General features: G+C 54.4%; 3 non-coding genes across 3 annotated transcripts; all 3 read right to left on the bottom strand.

Annotated features, from left to right (window-relative positions):
• Nucleotides 1-6,557: 6,557 nt before the first annotated feature.
• Nucleotides 6,558-6,663, bottom strand: TRNAR-UCU (transfer RNA arginine (anticodon UCU)). The gene is made up of 2 exons: nt 6,627-6,663; nt 6,558-6,593 (listed from the first exon to the last, which is right to left on the bottom strand). It is a non-coding gene; the product is annotated as a tRNA-Arg (tRNA).
• Nucleotides 6,664-11,351: 4,688 nt separating this feature from the next.
• On the bottom strand, nt 11,352-11,423 carry TRNAG-UCC (transfer RNA glycine (anticodon UCC)). The gene has a single exon. It is a non-coding gene; the product is annotated as a tRNA-Gly (tRNA).
• A 2,969-nt stretch (nt 11,424-14,392) lies between these two features.
• On the bottom strand, nt 14,393-14,465 carry TRNAF-GAA (transfer RNA phenylalanine (anticodon GAA)). The gene has a single exon. It is a non-coding gene; the product is annotated as a tRNA-Phe (tRNA).
• Between the last annotated feature and the right edge of the window lie 932 nt (nt 14,466-15,397).

Consider the following 15,397-nt stretch of genomic DNA (forward strand, 5'->3'; position numbering starts at 1 on the left):
AGGGGGCTCTGACCAGTGGGCTGGGACCGGGCTTGGCAGAAATCTTTCCCAGAGACACACAGTCTGGAGAGAGGTTTGTGGGGAAGCATTTTGTAAATGTCGATGGATGTAAACTGTTCCTGCAAGTGGGGGGGTTGAAGCTTTCGTTTAAAAATTTCCTCTGTCCTGTTGTTTCTGCTCTGTGGTGTTATCCCATTTGTCTGGCATGCAAAAGGTCTGTGTCAAACCCAGGCGGAAAGAGCCCCCCTCTTTCTCCATTCAATTCCTTCTCTGCCTGCTCCGGTCTCTCTCAGCCCCAGCTGCTTTGCCTTCTGCCCTGGTGTGTACCCTTCCCTGGCACTGTAATACCATGGGAAGGGATCCTTTGCCAGCTTCTTAACTAGTAGCTCATTTAGGGCATGTTTACACAGCAGGGCAAAAGTCAAACTAAGATACACAACTTCAACTACTTGTTTGTGTAGCTGAAGTCAAAATAGCTTAACTTGGCTTTTGGTGCTATGGACAGCAGGTAGTGGAAGGAAGAGAACACTCCCTTTGACTTCCCTTACTCTTCATGAAATGGAGGTTACTGGAGTCAGAGTAGGAAGTCTGCCAATTTGTACTTAATTGGAAATAACAGCTTGCTGTGTAGACAGGCACTTTATTTCCAAATAACACTACAGTGTAGACATGCTCTTATTGTCCCATCACAGAGCTGATGCTGAAGGACAGGAAGCTACAGAGTGCTGAAGGGGAGCAATCAGATACTGATGGGTTTTTCTCCCTTCTTTCTTGGTTGGGAGAATTTGCTTCTGCTCTCCTCTGAGGCTGGAAGTGTCAGTTAGAACCCCAGAGATTTTTCCTATCTGAGAGCTGGAGAAAGCTAAGACTGAATTGCCTTGTATGCAGAGAATGTAACTGAAGGGAGGGCATTGTCTAGCATGGGGCTTGAACCTATGATTCTGAAATTGAGTCACATACTCTACCGACTGAGCTAGCCACTCTGTGTGCAGTGTCCCTCCCGCACTACCCTGTCACAGGATAGAGGATCAGAAGGTCTCAAATGCTTGATTCAAGGCTCTGTCCTGTCCCCAGTGGGGCGCTCTGGTCTGTGTGGGGAGGCCTAGGCACACTGGCCTCTTTTACCACAAGAATGGCCCCATTTCAGTCTCTCAAGTAACAGGAGAAGAGTCCGTAGCAGCAAGGGAAGGTCCCCTGAGTGAAACCAGGCAGAAACGCCATGTCTCACGTTCTGCAGCAACCCTTTCTGCCCTGGCAGGCACTGCCCCTTCTCACACTGGCCTTGGCCTAGCATCCCTCCCCTCCCAGCACCGCATAAAACCCCTTGGCGTGAGCCTGGGAAAGCTAGAGACCCCAGGCCTGTTGCCTCTTAGGGGCTTGTGCCTTGGCCTCCTCGGCCCATGGCAGCCGGCTCTCCCGGCTGCCCCCTGAGCGCTGCTGGCCAAAGGAGGCAGCAAGGCAGGAGTAGGGAGAAGCAGCAAGTCCCACTGAGGCCAAGGGCTGGGGCTTAAGCCTCCAGCCCCAGCACAAAACCTTCAGCCCGGTCTCTGTTGCTCCCTCCTCAGACAGGAGGAAGAAGCCCTGTTGCCTCAGGCCGGGGGAGGCAACAGGAGGCCTCCTCTCACAGCCTTACACTTTGCTTCCATGCCGGCTAGGGTTGCCAGGTGTCCAGTTCTGAACCGAGCTGTCCAGTATTTGAGCTTTCTGTTCGGGAAACAAACTGAGAAAGTGTAAATGAGGAAATAGAAATGTCGGGTATTTTCTAAATAAGCTGTAATGTCGATTGTGAGGTAGTGTCAAGTGAGTCCAGTATTTCTGTTGAATCATCTGGCAACCCTAATGCCTGCAATCGCAGGGGCCAGGGAGCTCCCTGGCTGGCCGCAGCCTCAGCCACTTCCTGTTTCATGACCCAGGCAGTCCAGGTGGGTCTCTGTGGGGCCCTGAGACATTTTGTTTGCTCTTGTCCAGGTGCAGGAGGCCCAGATTCTGCAACACTCACAGGCCCCAGAGGAGGGGGTCTGGTTTGATGCTTCACCCCATGGCCTGGCAAGAAGCCCCCTAACTTCCCCTGTGCTCTGAGAGCCCCGTTTGCTGTGTGAATTCTGTGGGGTGATCCCCATGCCCCCAGAAAGGAACAGTAACAGAGCCTGCCTAGGACTAATTCTGAGGCTTCCCCATACGGAGGACACACTATTTCTGTTTTCTTAGACTGTAAGTTATTAAGTTGATTTAAGCAATTTCAAAATAGTTTCCAAGTATAGACATGCCCTTATAGTCCCGGTCTTCACAACATCCGCTGGCAAGGAGTTCCACAGGTTGACTGCGCTTGTGTGAAGAAATTCTTCCTTTTGTTTGTTTTCAACCTGCTAATATCATGGCGCACCCTTAGTTCTTCTATTATGGGAACAAAAATAAAGCTGGACCCCAGGACTAGACTTTTTCTTTCTAGAACCCTGGTGAAAGCTGAAAGTGAATTGCTTGTAGACTTAGAATGTGAGTTAAAGAAGGGCATCACCTAGCATGGGGCTTGAACCCATGACCCTGAGATTAAAAGTCTCATGCTCTGCCAACTGAGCTAGCCAGGCTCTATACTGCAGTCTTCCCCCATCACAGGACCATCTCTCCAGTGACAGGTAAAGAGGCCCGTTTCAGGATTTCTTTTAGCGCAGCAGCAAGGGGAGATGGAGGAAAATCAACCCCCTTTCCAAGCTTTGTTCTCACGGCACCAAGTGCGCTGCAGAGAAAGCCCTTGAGTGTTAAAGGGCGTCGGAGAGCCCAGAGCAGAGGGATCCCCTCAACACACACACACAGTCCCAGCCCCAAGACTCCCCCCATCCCGAATCCTGTGCCCTGACTTCTCTACCTTCCACATCCTCACCCCTGTCTTGCACAAGAGAGCGTCCACACTGCCGTGAGAGCTCTTGCGCGAAAGCACAGCGTGCACGTGGAAGTGTGGACGTTTTCTTGCGCACGACTTGTTGCAGAAGCACCCTTGCGCAAGATGTTCTTGCGCAAAAAGCCGCGAGAGTAGACATAGACCTAGGCAGGTTGGGCTGAGGTGGGAGGAGGCAGCGCTGGGGTTGACGCTCCTCAGCGGTGCCTTGGCAGGGACCAGGGCATTGCAGCCACATAGGCCAAGGCCAATGGCAGCACCTCCAGCCTCTGGGACGTCCGTAGCCTTTGCTGCAAGGGGACACAAAACCAAGTAAGGTTCCCCCCTGATGCCCAGATCCCCCAAGACCCGGCAGCCCCAGCTTGCTCCAACACCTTCTGTTCTCCCCACCCTCTCTCCTGGCCACACACGGCACTTTTTGGTGCTTCTCAAGCCAGGCCCTGCAAGGAGCCACCGGGGCAGGAACCAGCCCTTGGAGCTCGGCTTGCACCGGAACCGGCAGTTTCCCACCATGTGTCGCTTGAGGAGAGGCAACTTGTTCCCCTTCTTCTCACCTCACGTCTCCCTTGTCTCTGTTCCCTTCCAAGGTTTCCTCCGCCTCAGGACCTGCCTCCTCAGGGCGCTGCCCCTCTGCCACTGGGCTGGGAGTGGGAGACCCCACAGTCTCTGCACTTGGGCTGAGAAGTCTCACGGAGATTCGTCTGCTGATGGCGTTAGTCAGCCCGATGGCCAGCCGGGTCCATTCCGTAGCGCTGCCCGAGAGGGAGCTTTCCCAATCTCCACTGGTATTTCCTGGGGCTTTGTGTAGGAGGATTGGGCTTGGCATCTTCTCTGCTGGAAATGCCTCTTCTTTGGAAAGCAGCTCCCAGGAGCTCATGGAACTTCTTCTTCTCAGCTTGGGAAAGGGACAAGCAAGGGGCGACGGGACAGGGGTTTATGTGATGATGACAGGGGTGCAGAATCTGGGAATGGAGGGATCACTTAACAAGTGTCTGTCCTGAGGATTCCCTCGGGACAATGAAATTGGCTGCTGTTGTGAGACAGGATCCTGGGCTAGTTGGACAACTGGCATGGCCCAGTCTGGCTGCTTTGATGTTCTGTTTGGCTGTTCGTGTCCCCTCTGGGCAAGGGAGAATGGACCCACCCCGCCATCCTGAAGTGGACAGAAAATGGCCTGTGAAAGGCTAGAGTAGGTGAGCAAAGAGCTTTCTTTTATTTGTCCCTGATGATTTAGTGGCTAGGATCCAGCACACTCACTGCTGTGGCCTGGGTTTGATTCCCAGTCAGGGAAAACAGCTGCAACTTTTGCAAAACACGTCCCTAGTCAATTTTCTTGCCACGTTACAGCAGCTGAGACCCAAGAGGTTAACTCAGGGCCCCTTTCCCACCTCTCCCTCACTGCTAAAAAAGGGGTCTAATGGGGCCAGCAGCCTTACAGAACAACCCCCACCCCCACCACCAAGTACCAGCCCTTCCCTCCCCCTTGGCTGTGCACTGTCTGGACTTAGGTCTCCCCGGTGCCAGCGTAAGGGCTCTGGAGAGGACAGGGCAGCTCCAGGGGCAGAGTCCTTTTTTCTGCAGTAGTTCAAACCCAGCCCCTTGGTTCAAACTAACATTACTCCTCATTTTTTGCCCTCTGTGCCTCCCCCCCAACACACCCCCTTTCCCACTCCCCTTCCCCCCCCGGTAATACAATCAGGACTTTTCCCTGTTGAAAGAACAAACTCTCTGGTTGGGGAATGTAGAACTGGGGAGGGGTTGGGGAAAGGACCTGGGATGGGAGGGGGAGGAGGCTGGGAGGAAGGGCTAAGGCTGGCACCTTCCTCTGGTGATCCCACTGCCTCATGTCAGGGGCCTCAGCAGCACTGGAGGGTGGCTCCAGGGGGAGAAGCTGGTTCAGGGGAACTTGAGCTGCTGGGCCACTGAAGCAGGCCCCCAGCAGCAGCCTCTGTGCAGGGCTCACACGCTCCAGGCCTCCCAGTCATATTGAGTCTCCCCGTGTGGCTTGGGCTCCAGAGCCTGCCCCCCAGCTGGTGCCTTGAGGTAGCCACTGCAGCAGCAGGAATTTGGGCATCAGGTCCCCTGCTTTTGGGGACAGGAAGCCAGGCCAAGGCCCTTTTAGCCACTGGGGCTGTGCAGGCTGGAGCCTCCCCCTACCAGATCTCTGCCCTGCTTCCTGCAAAGCTCACATTTTTGCTTGTTTCTGCTTCCCTGTCCATAGCAGGAAGCTTAAGGAAGGGAAGTCACCAAACCAAACGCCACTGTGGGCAGCATGGAGTTTGATCCCCTGACCTTAGCATTATTAGCACCACGCACTAACTAATTGAGATAGCCAGCCTAGGGGAATACAGCTCACCAGTGGCCCTTTCAAGAAAGGTGCCTCGGACCGCTGCTGGGCGTTCTCTGCAGGTGCCAATGACTCTTCTCTGACAGGGCCACTAGCGACTCACTGTGACATGGGCTGGCTAGTCCAGCTGGTTTGAGGGTTGGTCAAGGTGGCTGGCGGCCGGCAGACCCAGGGCAAAGAGGCAGCCGGAATCTCCTGCTGCCAGCACCTTGCCTCCCAGCCTCTTCCCTGCCAGCAGCAGCTGCAGTCCCTTTCGGCCACTGGCTCAGCCTGGGAAAGGAGGCAGGAATGGGACCTCAGATTGCAGGGTTCTGAGTGCTGAGCGCTGCTCTTAACACCAACCACCCCTCCCTCAACTGGGCCAAACTGGTGCCCCAGTTCATGCCCACTGGGACCTTCTTTACTCGGTTTCCTTCCATCCAGAGCCCCCTTCTTCTCCTGGGCTGCGAGGAGCATCGCTGGGATCCTTTCTCATATCCCAGCACAGGGCCATCTCTCCGGTGACAGGAGACGGGGCCGGGCTGGTGACCTGCTCCACCGACACCTCCCTGCGCCCTGTTCCTCACTGACAGGAGTGTCTTCCTCCCTTGGTTTCACACAGGGTCTGTTCTCCTTCCAGGGAGGAATGCGAATCCAGATGAGTGAAATTTCAAATGAAACATGGATTTGAACTTCCTGAGCTTCATTTGCATAATTTCAAACACCAAGTCCAACTGAGACCCACTAAATCAAACCCAGAGGCCACTCCCACCAGCACTGCATTGAAGCCTTTGCATTTCCATTTGTGCCACATTCTGGGTCCTGCCCAGCTGCCTTCCCCAGTGGGAGGAGAAAATGCTCATGGAAGGGCTTTTTCCAGAAGAGCAGTGCATTGTAGACACAGCCTGAGTGTTGCTCAGCACTAGCAGGAGACAGGGAAGGACAAAACGGTCTAATGGCACCTGCAGCCTTTCAGAACAACCCCCAGCCCCAACCCCAAGGACCAGCCCTTCCCTCCACCCTCCCTGGGATCTGCTGGACAGGTCCAGACGCAGGCATGGGCGAGCCCGGTAGCTGCCCAGGATGTCAACCGATGTGGGGTGCCTGATGGCAGATGCATCCCTTACAGCTGCCATCAGGCGTCACGTGCCCAGCTCCCGCAGCACCTTCTCACCCGCATCCCTGTGGTGCAGGCCAGCAATGCTCTCCCCCACAGACGCAGGCCCCACACGGGCCAGGCCTGCTGCTGGAAACTGTCTGGATTCAAGCCCACCCCAGTGTCAGCCTAAGAATTGCTGGTCTATAAAAGGCGCCTTGGAAATGAGGAAGCAGCTAAAGTGACTCTGATGGGACTTGAACCCACAACCTTTGAATATCTAGGTATGCTTACGCCAGCTCCCTGCAGCTTAGAAGTCCAACGTGCTTTCCATTGCACCACAGAGCCTGATTGATACCTCCACTCTGCTTTGTAGCATGTACATTGCTGGGGGAAAAGAAAGGGGAGGCAGGTCTGTCTCTTTTGGGAGAGCAGGTAGAAAGAGGGAGAGGGCCAATGAGCCCCCGCCAGGGAAAATAAGAGATAAGAACTGAGCTGCACCTGAAGAACATGGGCATTGACCCCACTGCATTTTGCATGCTAAGCAAGTGCTCTATCAGCTGAGCTGAGCTAGCTCTCCTACCTGTGAAAGATGCATCTGCCTCACCTCCCCTGTTCCAGAGCTGCCCGAGGCTCCTTTCTGAAAGGGCCACTTGTGGGACTGACACCCATGGGCCGGCTAGTTCGGAGGTTTAGGACGTGGTGCTCATATCACACTGACGCATCTTAAGAGCAAGCCCTTTATTTCAAACCATAACGGGCTCGCTATTCTGACGTCCCTGCAAACCTCATGGTGCGAGGAGTGAGGGGCGTTTCAGAACAGCGATTTATTTGGAACTAAGTGCTGTGCAGCCAGCGGCAAATTACAAAATAAACTATTTCAAAATTGACTCGAAATAAGCTACCCAATTGCATTGCTTATTCTGAGCTATGGGACGCACCCCTAGTGAGTTAGAGCCCAGCTCTGCCCCCAGCTCCTTGCCCACCCACCCACGTACTGACTCCCTCGCTGCTATGGGGCTGTTTGCATTGGCCTCTTCTCTCTGTAGCCAGGCTTCAGCCAGGACTGAGACTCAGGCAGGAGAATGTGACCCGGCTCCCTGCACCTGGGCCCTGCATTTCTCATCCCTTCAGAGACAGATGACTGTATGTTATGAAATGTTGTTGTTGTTGTTGTTGTTGCCTTGGAAACTCCCCACAGACCTTCCCCTGAGGGCCCAGGCAGCCGCTCACATTGCACAGCTCATTTCAAGGTGAGGTGCTGTGTAGACACACCCAGCCTGTTGAGGGCCAGCCTGCTGGGGGGAGGCTCTGGTTACTCTCTTTCCTTGTCTCTCTCAGACTGCATCTACACTGCAGGGCTACGTCTACACTGCAGGTTTTTTGAGCTGTTCACTGCAGCTGTTCTTGCCCAAAATCTTGCAGAGTGTCTACACTGCAGGCATGTTTTTGCTCAAGTAAATTTATAGTTCAGCATCAGACAACAGGGCTTCTTGTGCAAGAATTATTCCTCTCCCCAAGAGAAATAAGCCCTCTTGCGCAATCACTCATCCACAAGGAGGCAGTGTGAACAGGCAACAGGGGTCTCTTGCTCAAGAAAGCCCTATGGCTAAAATGCCCATCAGAGCTTTCTTGGAAGGAGAGTGTCCACACTGCCATGGGCTCTCTTGCATAAAAGTACTTTTCTTGTGCAAAAGCACATGGCAGTGTGGACGCACTGTTACACAAGACCTTTGCACAAGAATTCTTGCACAAAACAGTTCTTGAGCAAGAAGCCTGCAGGGCAGATGTAGCCAGGGGGTGTTTGGGTTTGTTCAGTGCCAGCCCCTCCTGTACCCCTGCCTGCCCCAGCCCCTCCCACTGCAGCCTGGGGAAAGGGGAAATCTCCACAGAGACACTCCCAGCTGGGACCCTCAATCCCTTCTGCCCTCAAGGGGAAACCTCACAAAGGAGATTCCAGGCAGCCAGGCCATGGGGGTCTCTGACATTCCTGCAGCCTGTCCCACCTGGCTGTTGCCATGGATCCTCTGTGAGGTCACTGCCTCCCAACCAATGAGCTGAGGTGCTGCACAAGGCCCTTGTGATGTCACTCCTGCCCCTGGCCAGCCCCTTGGCATGTGTGAGCTGCTCTCCCTGCCCCCGTCACTCAGGGCTGGTTCTGGGGCTCAAGCAGGGAACATCAGAGGCTGCTCGGGGGCCACATTGCTAGGCCAGGGGCCCTCCTGTGGGGCTGTGAGTGTTGCTGTCCCTGCTGTACAGACAGGGCCATAGAGCCTCAGAAGGCTGCAGCGGTGAGAGACACTTCCCTGGTTTCGGGAGGGAGACGAGATGTCAAGGCCCATGACTCAGAGCCAGCTACAGATACCCATGGAAAGCTGATTTTCAGAGGGGTGTGATCAGCCCTTCCTGTGTATCTGGCTTCTTCAAAGGGGATTAATCAGGAGCTAAAAGTTAAAGAAGGAACATTTAGAAGGGTGAATTTCTTTCCCTGACAACGTTTTCTTTTTGCCCCAGTGGTCTAATGGAGAAGGCACTGGCCTCCTAAGCCAGGGATTGTGAGCTCAAGTCCCACCTGGGGTGACAGGTTTCCTTTCACTGACAAGGAGTTTACATCCTTTTGCTCTCAGAAAGGACGCTCCACAGTTGTCTCCTTCCCAGCAGAAGTTGTTCAGACCCCTCACTAGCCAATGCTGGTGTTAGGTGCAAATCTGAGTGCTGAAAGCCCAGGTATTCAAAGTCAGAACAAAGGGGCGCATTTTGCTCTAGAAGGTCCAGAAGTGACAGTCAGAGGGAGGCGGCTGTAGCAGAGCAGGGTCTGTCGGGAGACAAAGCGGAGCAGGAGGATGAGAAGGCCCATGAGAGGCAGAGACTCCAGAGCAGTGGGGAGGCGGGGGGGGGGGGGGCGCTAGATATTTGGTCTGGCAAACTGACAGAAAATCCCCAGGCCCCGAGCATGGTGTGGGCGAGGCCCATGGGGCAGTTTGCCTAGTGGGGTGGAGAAGCTGGGGTGCTCTGGGAGTGGATAAGGTCCCTGGCTGTGCTGCGCCGCCTGCCATGTGTGTGACTCAAACTGTCCCTCGTTCCCTTTTGTGTGTCTGTTGCAGTTCCAGTGTCTTTCCTCAGGCACGTTCATCCGGCAAAGACCCCACCAAGGATCTTGTATCTTCCTTTGTGCAGCTCAGCCGCAGACACTGCCAGGGCTGGAAGGAAATTGCTGCACTTTGGGAGTCAAAGGTGTTGTCTGGAACCATAGAGTAGAGCAATTACACTTATCAGACCAAGGAAGACAGCATGGCTTAGGTGCCTAAAGCACCTGCCTTGTAAACAGACAAACCAGGGTTCAATTCCCAGTGGTGCCTTTTTACAGCCTTGCTCACATTTTCCTATGTGTTTCTGGGACACAGAAGAGGCCTCCCCTGGCCACCCATGGAACTGCTGGTTCAGGAAAAGGCTGATTGGGGAGGAGTGTTGGGAAGAAGGAAACCACGGATGAGAAGCACCTGATGCCCACAGACCCTAACTCTCTATGGCTGCAGGAGCTGCAGAGGTTGCACCTCGGTCTCTCTGATCACGGACACCACTAGGGAATCACAAGGGTGTGTGGTGCTGGCTCTCCTGTCCCAGCAATTGCAGTCAGAGCCCTGCCTTGCCAGTGCCAGTCATGGCAGCCTCTGCACCTGCTCCAGGCTTGTGGTTTCCTTCTTTCCAATGTTCCTCCTCAATCAGCCTTTTCCTGAACCAGCAGTTCCATGGGTGGCCCGGGGAGGCCTCTTCTGTGTCCCAGAAACACATAGGAAAATGTGAGCAAAGGCTGTAATAAGGCACCACTGGGAGTTGAACCCAGGTTTGTCTGGGGCTGTGGTTGCTGCTGACAGGGAAGGACCTGGGAGGCAAGGTGCTGACAGCAAGAGATTCCAGCTGCCTCTTTGCACTGGGTCTCAGTGCACCATGCCAGCCGCCAGCCACCTTGACCAAACCTCAAACCAGCTGGACGAGCCAGCCCACGTCACAGTGAGTCGCTAGTGGCCCTATCAGAGAAGAGCCATTGGCAACTGCAGAGACAGGTTTCAGCTGCTGGAGGCGCCTTTCTGAAAGGGCCATTTGTGAGCTGTGTTCTGGTTGGCTGGCTAGCTGAGTTGGTTAGAGCCTGGTGCTGATAATGCCAAAGTCATGCATTCAAGCCCCATGCTGGCCACAGAGTTGTTTGCTGTGCTGACTGTTCTACCTCCCTTTAGCTGCCTACTATGGACAGGGAAGCAGAAACAGGCAAAAGGCTGAGGCTTTTCAGGAAACAGGCCAGAGAGTTGGTAGGAGGAGGCTGTAATCTGCACAGACCCAGTGGCTAAAAGGCCCTTGGCCTGGCCTGCTTTCTCCAATAGCAGGGAAAACTCTTCTTTTCACTCTATTGGGAGTCTACTCATGGGCCTGCTGGCTCAGCTGTTTAGAGCTTGATGCTAATAATGCCCAGGTCACGGGTACAAGCCCCATGCAGACCCCACAACAGCCAAATTAGTTTTTTTTGGGCTGCAACCCCCAAAAAGCAGTGAGAGGGAACCCTTGGCTGTGGGACCCACTTGTGCCTGTTGTTCAGGGTTAACTAAGTTCTCCCCCAGGAGGTTGCCTGTTCTCTTCCCACCTTGCATTGGCTGGGAATCAAATCAAGCAATGAGCAGCAAACACCAGGCACCGTCATTATCTGGGACACAGATACAGACCCTCTTGGAGCTGTGGTCCCAGGAGGAGTCTCTGCAGGCCCTGCAGTCCATGCAGAGGAATGCCGACATTTTTGGCCAAATGGCCAATAGTCTAGCAAAGAAAGGTCACCTCCCCCCTACCCCCACAGCCTAGACCAAGTCAGAGCCAAGGTCAAGGAATCGCAGCAGAGGTATATGAGGGAGGAACTGCATTACTGTGCATGCTCTCGGAGAGGATGAAGAGCTGTGAGAGGCAGCCCTCAGCTGCAGAACCCATTTGTACCTGTTTTTCAGGGTTCAAGTAAAAGCTCAGCAAGAAGATTTGATGCTCCCTCTTTGCATTGCATTGGCTGGGAATTGAACCCAGGTCAACTGCTTGGAAGGCAGCTATGCTCACCACTATACCACCAATGCCTGCCTGCAAAGCTGCTGGGAAAATTAGTGAGGAAATCCTACATCTGCCATGAGGCTAGCCAGAGGCGAGAGGGTGCCTGTGTGGTTTGGGTAAAGCAGAACTTCTTGGCTATTAGGCAGAGACCAGAAGTGGTGATGCTGGGGGAGTGGCTGCCCTGCACTCTCCATGGTGTGAGGAGCTGGGCAGGAGAGGAGTCCCAGAGGTTGTTGGGTGGGAGAGTAGAGTTTATCAGACTTTGGGCTAAGCTCTAGAGCAGCCAAGGGAGAGGTGGGGAAGTGACTTCTGGATACTCTGTGTGGCCCAGGGATGCGGACCAAGAGCCGTCCTTGTGTTTTTTGCCGTAAAGTGTTGTTTCTGGGTCCTTTGCCTAAGATCGAGCACGTCTTCCTTTTGGAGAGCCATGTCTCAGGCACAAGCCCCCAGAGACCTCTTCAGGGACACATCACAGGACCAAGCAGGGGGCAGCAAACACCAGACACTGTCAGTGTCTGGGCCAGAGATAAAGACCCTCTTGGAGCTGTGATCCGAGGGGGAGTCTCTGCAGGCCCGGCAGTCCAGGTGGAGGAATGTGGACATTTATGAACATAAAAACATAAGAACGGCCGTACTGGGTCAGATCAAAGGTCCATCTAGCCCGTGTCCTGTCCGCCGACAGTGGCCAGCACCAGGTGCCCCAGAGGGGGTGGACTGAAGACAACGATCAAGCGATTTGTCTCCTGCCATCCGTCTCCAGCCTCTGACAGACAGAGGCCAGGGACACCATTTTATCCCCTGGCTACTAGCCTTTTATGGACCTAACCTCCATGAAATTGTCTAACATATGGTCCAATGGCTGATGGCCTTGCAGAGAAAGGCCACCTCCCCCCTCCTGCATCCTAGACCAAGTCAGACCCAAGGTCAACGAATTGCAGGAGGGGTCTGTGTGGGCCTGTGAGGGCAGGTCCCGCTCTGGGGAAGCACCGCAGCACTGTGCATACTGTGAGGAACTGGACCGAATCCCGGGGTGTGGGGAGCCCCTGTCTCCAGGGATAGTTGTGGAGTCTGGGATGGAGACACCTGGGAAGCAGCGGCTGCAGCTTCAGGATGACAACGCTGATGACCTGCAGCGCCAGGAGACGCAGGAGGACTCCCAAACGTCTTCAGGCAGCGGGGAGGGAACATCAGGTGAGTGCTGGGAGGTTGCAACACCCAGGACATGTCGACACTTGCAGTTTCCTTCAGGAGAGGGATGCAAATGGAGACATTCGAAATTGTAAATGAAACCGGGATTTAAATATCCCGCGCTATATTTGCATAATCGTGTCCGGGTGCTGTTTCAAAATACTTTATTATGAAATAAAAAACAACGTTTAGATGCAGTTATTTGGGGAGAAAACCCTTCTTCTGAAATAACCCTTAAACACTCCCCTCTGGTCTGGACCTAACAGCAGTGTCAGCGTTTGCTAGTCGGGGCTCTGGACAGCCCCTGCACAGAGGGAGATGGCAACTGCAGGACGCCCTGGCCCACTGTCCCAATGTCTCCCAGCAGAAAAGAAAACAAAAGAGGCCAATGAAAACAGCCCCCTGGCAGCGAGGGAGTCAGCACGTCGGTGGGTGGGGCAGGGAGCTGGGGGCAGAGCTGGGCTCTAACTCGCTGGGTGCCCATGGCCCATTCAGTGAACCTCTCCCTGTCTCCATGGCCCTGTCTGTACTGCAGGGACAGCAACACTCACAGGCCCCGCAGGAGGGGGCTGGTTTAATGCTTCACCCCAGGGCCCAGCAATGAGCCCCCAAGCTTGCCCTGTTCTGTAGCCAGGTTTGCTGTGTGAATTCTGTGGGGCGGGTGAGGTCAGGCCTGGGCACTGGGATTATTTACCACTTTCCCTGATCCTGGGAGACTGCTGACTTCACAGCTGTGATGGCTGAGTGGTTAAGGCGTTGGACTAGAAATCCAATAGGGTTTCCTTGTACAGGTTCAAATCCTGCTCACAGGGAGGCCTGTGTTTTGGCCACGCCCTAACAAGCTGCACAACCCCTGGGCCACTCTCCCTGTCCCCAGTCAATCCCTTTCTGCGCCTTCCGAGAGAGACAGAGGGCATGGTGCCTCCTTATGGGTCCCTGGGCTCTGGGGAAACTCTCAGCTCCTGCAGCCTCTGCCCTTTACCCAGCACCCCATGGCTCAGCCCTACCCCTGGGGGCTGCCCTGCTCCAGTGTGTGATAGGAGTTGAGTGAGAGGATGGAGCGTCTGGGCCTGCCCCCAAAGATCCATCCATGAAGGGCAGAAATGTTGGGGATATGAGGTGGGTCACTCCTCCCGAGGAACACAGCCCCCCCCCCCGTGTTGGGAGCAAAGGGTCTAGAGAAGTATTGGGGGGGGGTCTTGTTCCCTGCTCTTGCTCTGCCTTGGGCAAAGAATTAGTAACAGAATATTTGTCCAAGTTTATGTACAGAAAAAAACTGACAAGCATGTTTCTGTGGGGTAGTGGTTATCGTGTTTGCTTAATTTGCAAAAGGCTCCTGGTTCAAAGCTAAGCAAAAAGTGGGAACAGGGGGTTCTGCTCCTGTTTGTGGCTCCCCAGGTAAACACAGCCCCTGCTGCTTGGGATAAGCCCAACTCCCAGATTGAGTAAAGGAAGGAACAACAGGAGCCCTGTCCTAGAAAGGGAGGGGCCAGTGTGTGTGAGTGCATGGCCCAGACAGACAACCCCAGGGTGCAAGGAGAGAGCTGCTGGACATCTCTAGTGGCCCTGAGGGGAGGAGACATGGGTGCTAGCAACATGCTCATGTGGTGCCATGTTCCAGCACTGCCAACAAGGAGTGTTTTTTGTGGTGTCACCTGATTCCCCCCCAATTTAGCCCTTGTACCTGCCCTGTGGCAGGATAGAGATCCAGGAGGCAGCTCATCTCCCCTTTTCTCCTGCAGTGCAGGTTGTGAGAACAGCTCTAAGCAAAACCATCAACTTGAAGTAATTAGCCCCTATTGGAGCATGCCAAAGCCTGGAATTGAACCAGGGACCTTTAGATCTTCAGTCTAACGCTCTCCCCACTGAGCTACTTTGGCTGTGATAAGAGTCTTGTGTGGCCTGTAATTCTCTGTCCAGGATGGTTTGCCGCATGTCGTCATGCCCTGCCCAGGAAGGCGAGACTGGCCTTTCCACAGCGCCCCTCCCCCACAGCCCAGAGCCAAGGTTCCCTCTAAGCCAGGCCTGGGCAATACAGGCCAGCGGGCTGGATCCAGCCCATGAAGCCACCCAACATGGCAGCAAGAAGCCTCAGGCAGATTCCCTGCTCGCCCTGCCCCCACGCACAGCTGAGAGAAGGGGCTGCTGGGCCCTTTGTGTCTCTCAGCTGTAGAGGAAAAGGCTTCATGCCTGGTCCCTGCTCCAAGCTTGTTTGTGGCCAATGGGAGCTGCCTGCTTGAAGCCCTGGCCAGTCCCCACAAGCTCTTATTCACCCAGGGGTGTGACCTGTACCCCCTGCGCAGGGAAGGGGCTGCCTGAGAAATGTGCTTGGCTGCTGGGAGTGTCTGCCAGCCAGAGCCTGCCTCTGGCACCCCAGCCCCTCCCTTCCCTCAGCCCACTGGCCCTCCCTGTGATGGAAAAGGGCAAAGACTTGGCAGATTTCATGACTACAGATGAGGCTGGTTTCCCTGACTGGGAATTGAACCCAGGCCTCAGCAGTGAAAGTGAATCCTAGCCACTAGACCATCAGGGACACATGAACATGGGTCTCTCCTTAACTACACTAGCCTTTCACAGGCCACTTTTTGCCCCCTTCAGGATGTGGGTCCATTTTTCATTGTACAGAGGGGACAAGAACAGAAACCAAACAGAACATCAGAACAGCCAGACGGGGCCATGCCAGGACAGACATTTATTAAGTGATCCCTCCTGTTGCCCATTCCTGGCTTCTAGAATACACCAGCCCTGTCCATCCTGGTTAAATGCCATTGATTGACCTTTCCTGCATTAAATTATCCAGTTTTGTTTTGGA

Source organism: Pelodiscus sinensis, chromosome 19, assembly GCF_052426305.1.
Source record: "Pelodiscus sinensis isolate ZL-2025 chromosome 19, ASM5242630v1, whole genome shotgun sequence".
Taxonomy (NCBI): Eukaryota; Metazoa; Chordata; order Testudines; family Trionychidae; genus Pelodiscus; species Pelodiscus sinensis.